Raw genomic sequence first — 7948 nt, forward strand, 5'->3', positions numbered from 1 at the left:
ATGTATGTAAGTGCACCCATGTCATGCAGTGCTCAGAGAAGTCAGAAGAGAGCACTGGATTCCCCTGGAACTGGAGTTACCAAAGGTTGTTAGCCACCATGTAGGTGCTGGGAATCAAACCCAGGTCCTCTGCAAATGCAGTTCGTGCCATCTCTCAAGCCCAGTTCATTGTTATTTTAATATTTTTATTTGAAATATTTCTACATAAAAGGAACATTATCTCCATGCAGGCAAACTTAACAGAAAATTCTAAAATTGTGCTAAATTCTTTAAAGAATATTTATTTTATTTTTACTTATGGGTATATGAGTTGGGGGGGGTGTGTTTCGGAGGCCAGAAGAAGGCATCTGAACCCCTGGAGCTAGAGTTACAGGTGGTTATGAGCCTTCCAAAGTGAGCGTTGTGAACCAAACTCTAGCCCATTGCAAGAGCAGCAAGGCTCCTAACTGCTGATCCATCTCTCCAGCACCACTGCTGGGATTCTTGACTACTAAGTAGTAAGAATCTTCAACAAGACTCGAGTGAATCGATCCCTTCCCTTCCCTACCTCCTCTTAATTCTCCCTGTCTTTTTATCCTGCCTTGTGCTCAATTAGCTGAAGTATGTGCTTTTTTTCTAAAATAAAAACAGCTATGCACAAACACATGCTGGCACACTGTAAGCACAAATTCCCCTGGAACCTTGTACACGCATTCTGCCATCATCATGCTTTTTGTCTTCCTCCCTCAGTGGTGACTGCTGAGGGCCAGTTCAGTCTCATGTAGTACCACATGAGACTACATCTCATGAGCCCTGGGATGATCCTTCTGGGAGGAGAAATTTGGTCTGGAGGATGTTATAACATTGAGCATGCCCCTACCCAAACTACCCTGGTTAGGCGTTATCCAGAAAAGTCTGATGTCCAGAACACTGGTGTCCAGAACTCTGCCATGGCACAGACTTAGCCTAGTATCAGAATTCCCTGTTTTCTTCTGAAACTCAGCAGACTAAGTGGGAAAGAAGGCCTCAGGGGGGCTGGGGTGGGGACTACCAGTGGCCAAGTGCAATCCTCAGTTGAAGAGCTGGAGAACAGTTGAGAGAATCTTCAAAACAGAACAAAAATGCCAAGATGGAAAACAGGAAAGAGAAATTCAGTGGGCCTGTGAGAAGCCCAACGTGGCGTCAAGGGAGACAACAAAGCATGGAAAATCACAAAAGAAATTCCTGAGTCAGCAGAACCAAGACAGGGCCAGACAGGGTGCGCTAAGTGCCTATGTTAACTTAGCAAACGTTGAGAGTGGGGGATGTAGCAATTGCCTTCTCAGAAGGAAGCTGTGAAGCTGAGGAGCCGGGTCACTCACTGCTGTGAGCGGTATGAACTCACTGTTATTACCTTCCACAACCTGGGGGCCCATAAACAGATGAGGTATCCAAACAGCAGTACCTGTAGCCTTGGGCAGGAGGGAAGCTCCCACCTGCCCTCTAGGAGGCAGCTGAGCTGCCCACCTGACAATTTTATTTCAAATTAGGGAGCAGCCTCTGTCTTTACCTTGGGCTCAGGTGTTTAAGATCACTCCGCACACTCACTATCACACCTCACAAACCAGAGACCAGACATGAGACATCTCCCAGCATTCCCCCATATTACATACTAGACACTTGCCACCCCACACATACACCTGCCTTTCCCAGAGGAAACTTTCCCAGATGGAGCATCATAGAAGGGGACTCAGCTCCTCCCCCTCAGTCCTTTGCACTTCCAGCTTAATGAGCCCAAGCTGCTGGGGGCGCCTGGGCCATACCTTCTCACTTGATTGCAATACAGCACGGATCAGGCTGGCAGCAGTTTGCTTATGAGGGGAACTTCCACAAGCTGTGAACACATTACCTTCTGCAGCCAGCTCTGGGAATGTCTTTTGCCTGTTCCGCTGGGAGGTTGTGCACTGGTAACCCACCTGGCCCTAGCCCCAGAACACTGAGAATGCTTTACTCCTCGCTGGCAACTCAGAGAAGAGGTCATGACAGTCCTATCAGCCAATGCCACCAGCTACTGGTTTTCTGTAGCCAGACTGGTGCCCACATTGAACAGGGCTGACCTGGATCCATAGCTGGACACATTTCCAGGGAGGTTACTGACACCACAGCCTCCTCAGTCCCTTGATCCATTGTGTGCTCAGGGAAGACTAGTTGCCATAGAGTGAGGACTCAGGAGAAGTTTGTGGAGGGTCTGTCTGGTAAGGAACTGAGGCTTCTGCATACCACCCCATGAGAAGCCTCCTGGCCAGCAAATCCTGTAACCCTAGTGGAGTCTCCAGGATACCTGAAACTTTGTGGGAGGCCAGTCAGGGCCCCGCTGTAACACTTCTGAATTCCTGATGTTCAGAACTGCAGAATAACAAGGTCTCAAATATTCCAGGTAGTCTCACATTTACGGTGTAGCTGAGGGTGAAGATGACCTTGAACCCTGAGCTTCCTGCCTCTGCTGCCAGAATGCATCCAGTTTATGTGGTGCCAGGGCTTGAACCTTTAATTCCAGAGGCAGGGGCAGGGGCAGGGGCAGAGCGAGCTCCGTGAGTTCAAGGCCAGTTTGGTCTTTATGACAAGTTCCAGGCCACCCAGGGCTACATAGTGAGACCCTGTTTTAAAAAAGGGTCGGGGGCTGGAGAGATGGCTCAGCAGGTAAGAGCACTTGCTATTGTTGCAGAGGGCTGGGGTTCAGTTCCCAGTATCTTCATGGTGGCTCACAACCATCTATAACTCCAGTTCCAGGGGATCCAGTGCCCCCTTCTGGCTTCCACAGGTACCAGTCACATACATGGTACACATACATACATGCAGGCAAATACTCATTCACAAAAAAATTTAAAAATCAAGTAAGAAATTCCATGTAGAACACAGTGTCAGGAACACAGCAAATACTGAACACAGCTGCCATTTGGTCACAAAGTGGCTCACAGAGCTGCAAGGACTCATAAAGTCTGCTTTGAGCAACTGGCTTCAGGGAGAGACTGAGTGCAAAAAGTGATGTTAGGGTTGGTCTTCGAAGGGTCAGCACCATGGGACCTGGGACTCAGGAGGAGCCTCATGCTTGGCAAAGGGAATGGCAAAGGCAGGATGGCAGGCGGCCAGGACCCTCAGCTGAGGGAGCCCAGATTGGGCACAGGAGGTGAAGCTGTGAAGTTGGTTGTAGTTAGAAGGATGTGCTAGCACTAAAGGGACTAGAGACTAAATGGAGGGAATCAGGGCTTCTGGAGATCACTGAATCACTGCATGGGGCTGGAGCAGGAGCCCTGAGGCCATGGCCCGTCATGGCGAGGCTACCTTGAGTCCATGTGGAAGGCATGTGGGGTTCGCTGAGGAAATGGAGGAGCAAGTGGACTTGGCTGTGAGTTGTGGAGTAGAGCTTCGGATGATGTCGTGGCTCATGAGGATGTCAGTCTCAGGAACTGGTGCTGTGGGGGTCATCCAGAGGCCATTGGTAGCTCTGTCAGAGAAGCAGGTTCAAGAGGGAAATGGTAGATGGGGGTAAGAGATGAGGACATAAGAAATAACAGGACTTTCGGGGCGTGGTGGCACACGCCTTTAATCCCAGCACTCGGGAGGCAGAGGCAGGCAGATCTCTGTGAGTTCGAGGCCAGCCTGGTCTACATAGTGAGTTCCAGGACAGCTGGGGCTACAGGGAGACCCTGTCTCAAAAAGACCAAAAAAGAAAAAAAAAAAGAAATCACAGGACTCAAAAGGCAACTGTCACCTGTCCACCTGTTCCTATTGTGCCATAAGTTGTAACATATACCTTGATCCGAGTCCCTGGTCCTTGCTCAGGGCTCCCAATGGGGGTCTTAGGATAGGATTATGTCTTGATGAACCTCTTGTAAGTCCAAAAAGCATTTAAGTTGGGCATGGTGGTAGGGGGCTGGGGAGATGCTTAGAGGATAAGCGTGCTTACTGCATGAAGACTTGAGTTCTGATCCCCAGCCCCCACATAAAACCTGGCCTTGGCCATGTGCTTCTGAAACCCTAGTAAGATGGCTACCATGCTAGCCAAAAATTCTGAGTGCTCCAGGTCCAATGAGAGACCCCGTCTGAAGGGAATATGCTGGAGATCAGTGGAGAACACCTGACTACCTCCTCTGGCTTCTGCATATGTGTATGGACACACACACACACAATCACATACACACACAAATTGGGCATAGTGGTACACACTTGTAATCTCAGCATTTGAGAAACTGAGGCAAAATGACCATGAACTCTAGGCTGTATTAGTTACTTTTCTGTTGCTGCGATAAACACCATGACCAAAGCAACTTATGGAAGGAAAAGTTTATTTTGGCTCATGGTTTCAGAGAGATAAGAGTCCATCATGGCGGGGAGGCATGGCAGCAAGTGGGAGCAGGAGCTAGAAACTAAGAGCTCAATCTTCAACTGCAAGCAGGAAGCAGAGGGAGCAGGCTTCCTCCAGCAAGGTTACAGCTTCTCAAGGTTCCATGGCCTCCCCCAGTCAGCAAATAGGAACCAAATGTTCAAATACTTGAGCCTATAGTATTCTCATTCAAACCACCACACAGGGGTGCAGAGATGGCTTAGCAGTTAAGAGCAATGGCTGCTCTTGCAGAGGATTCAGGTTCAGTTCCCTGCACCCACATGGAAGCTCACAGCTGTCTGTACCTCCAGTTACAGGGGATCTTACGCCCTCTTCTGGCCTCCATAGGTATTGTATGACATGGGTGTGCTTACATACATATAGGCAAACACTAATATGCATAAGATAAAAATAAATAAAAAACACAACAAGAACTACCACACAGGCCATCCTAGGCTACGACCCCTTGTCTCAAAAACAGAAAAAACTAACAAAAAAAACTCACTTAGGACTGCTTAGCATCACGACGCTGGTGTACCAGCCATTGTCCTTCGTGACTGCAGGGCTGACAGGAGCTATGGCTTATTGTCATCTCCCATATCCTGGGAACATCGTGGTGTGAGCTGCTGCTCCAGAAAGATCAGCATTCAAAACTCACAGCAGCTACTACTGAACACAGATCATATTCACACTATCATGAGGCTGAGGACTTTGGTGTAGAGCTCCCCAACTCTGTCAGTGTCCTAAGAAACAGGAGCTCAGATAGGATGATGCATATATTTTTTATTTGTCCATGGTTCCTGACTCATGACCACCTCCCTAAGGCAGGCCACAGAAGTTAGATTAGAATTTCTCTTCCCCAAGCAGGTCATAGCATGGACCTGACAGGGCTTGCTGTGTCTCCTCACCTGGCCACAGGTGTCAGAGCACTCCCTCTTCTCAATCACACCTCTATATGTGTCCATGCTTCCATCACATCCAGATCATGAGGTCTCCTCTGAAGAGGAGAAGCTCAGGAGGAGGTAGAGGGAGCCTGTGGGCAGCTGAACACCCCAGAGGCAAGCATATTCCAATACCAGATCAAAAGCTCCTGTACTGCTAGTCCACCCCCTGTGTGCCACTTATCTGGCTGGGCATCGTAGTCTTTATTGACTCCTTAGCAAACCAGTGGCTAGTTCCCCAAGTTCTATGAGATGCTCTAGCCAACTAACTCAACTATGGGTACCCCAGAGTTAAATAGTCAGAAGTATAGACCACAACCAGCTGCATGTTCTCTCTGACCATGTCTGCATCTTGTCCACACCTCTCCTGCACAGCTGCTCTGCCCGTATCCATGCCTCGCCCACATGGTCCCTCTGTTCATGTCCACACCTCCTTTACATGGCCCCTGTGTCCATGTCCATGCCCTGCCCACACAGCCCCTCTGACCACATCCATGCCTCATGGGTCTAAGCAACAGCTGCTGATCTATCAGAGCCCAGGTCAATGCCGTAACTCCACTTTTCCTCACTCTTGAGGCCAGATACTGACCCAGTCTTCACATACAAGCAGATCAGTCTCTTGGCTCTCTCCTCATTTTGCATTTTTATAGCTTTGGGTTGTGATGAGTAAGCTGGGCACTGGAGATATGTAAATATAGTCCAAACTATGGCTGAATCAAGAGGTTTGCTTGAGTCCAGCTTCTCAAGGTCAGCCTTGACAATATAAGGAGACCCTATCTGGGAAGAAAAAAGGAAAATAAAAAGGAATTATAAAATAATGTATTCACTGGGGGAAAAAAAGACATATGGAAAGCCCCAGATAAACATGACACACTATCTGTGACTCCCTTGAGCCGTGGGCAGCACCAGCGCCCCCAACCCCGTTCCATGGTCACCTGTACTTGTGCACATAACTCACTTTTGTGAAGGTAGCAGAGGTATTTGTGACTTTTTTCCTGCTCCAGCCTCTTCCTGTACTGTCAGGGGACAGAAATTTGGTTATTTGGCCAGGAAGTGTTTGTTCTGCCTGGGCTTGGAGAAGGTTCTAGGCATGCCCTCAAAGTTCCAGGCCCGTAGAGAGCTTGAGCCTACATTTGCTCCAGCACCTACAGCACACAGCTCCTGGTTAGATCCCGCGGCTGGCCTCCTTTGAGAAGTGTAAGTAAGTAAAGATGACCAACAGGGCCATGTGGCAGACAGGGTGCTGTGCGGGGCCAGCCTAGGAGTACAGTCTTTGGCATGGGCACGCGGTGACCCCCAACCTTGCCAGAACGCCTTGCTCCACAGCACCATGAACGCAAGGCCTTGCAGGGCAAAATTGTCCAAGTGCCAAGCACGTGGGTTCTGGCAGCTGATGCCAGCTTGGCACGGATGCTCCTGGGGCCTGGCTCCTTGCACATGGTGCAGCTGCCAGCTTTGCAAAGCAGCTGCAAGAGGCGCCCCCACCCTCCCTTCAAAGTGCCAGTTGGGAGGCAGCCGCCTCTCTTCCACCGACTACCTGTGGCTGGGGATACGTTTCCCGACAACTGGAAATTTGATTTGTTTCCAAATCCTGCATCCGCTTCCCACCTGTCCTTCCTCCCGCCACGCTCCTCCTGGGTCCCTCTCCTTCCTCTGTCTTCACCAGCAGCCCAGCCCCCACCATTCCCACCACAATCCATGTGCCTCTCTTCACTGGAGCCAGGCGGGAGGCACCACCTGCACCATCTGAGCAGTAGTGTCTTCCTGTCGCTTGTGCCAAGTTGGTGCACATGCGGTACTGTCAGTGCCATGAGCTGAGGTTCTGGGGTCCTTGAGCTGACCCCCAGAGAGTGGAGCTCCTATCAGCCATAGAGGGACCTCAAAACTCAGAGAATTCCAGAAGTGGGGACCGGAGTTTGGGCTGCACTGAGTCCATGAAAGGGAGCCTGACAAAGTGTCAAGGCTCCTTATGAACCAAAGGAAACTTGGACACAAATGGGGAAACCCCCAAGGCTGCTGACTGAAGGGAAGCTCCCGCCAAGCGTGCCATGTGTGTGAACCAGATGGGCCCCTCAGCCTGAGGAAGAAGCTGGAACACATCCCAACTTGGCACTTTACAATTATGACATTTCCCAGGTGCATTGCTATTTGAAATTGTTCTTACCAGCATCCAGACTCACCTGTCTCTGTAGAAACCTCCAGGGATGTGATCTTTCCAGAGTTGGCATCTTATCATCCAGGGTCTGGGCTCCGGCCTGACCTGGGTTTTCGTGTTGGGATGAGGTGGGGTTATTCCTTCACTCTTACATTCTAGAGCCGGTAGGGAGAAGGGAGATTAAGATGGAGTCGGAGGGAGACGGGGTCCTGTGGAGGGGTGGGGCCTTGGAAACCTCCTCTGAGAAGACTGTCAGGGTGCCCATGGCCAAGAGTCAGGAGAGGCCGGTGCCCACACTGGGAGGAGACAAGCTCTTGAGAGTGGCCTGGCAGATCCAGGTCCCTGAGGTCAAAGCCCAGATGAGGCAGTTGCGTGGCTATAGAAAAAAGCAGCACAGGATGGGCGGATGGGCAGGGGGGTCAGAGGGGAGCAAAGCCTTGAAAAGAAATGGGCAAGTGTTTAAAAAATAGAAAGATGCAGGAGGGGGAGACCCCACATCTCCTGAGTCCT

Source organism: Nannospalax galili, unplaced genomic scaffold (genome assembly GCF_000622305.1).
Source record: "Nannospalax galili isolate Female #2095 unplaced genomic scaffold, S.galili_v1.0 scaffold459, whole genome shotgun sequence".
Lineage (NCBI taxonomy): Eukaryota > Metazoa > Chordata > Mammalia > Rodentia > Spalacidae > Nannospalax > Nannospalax galili.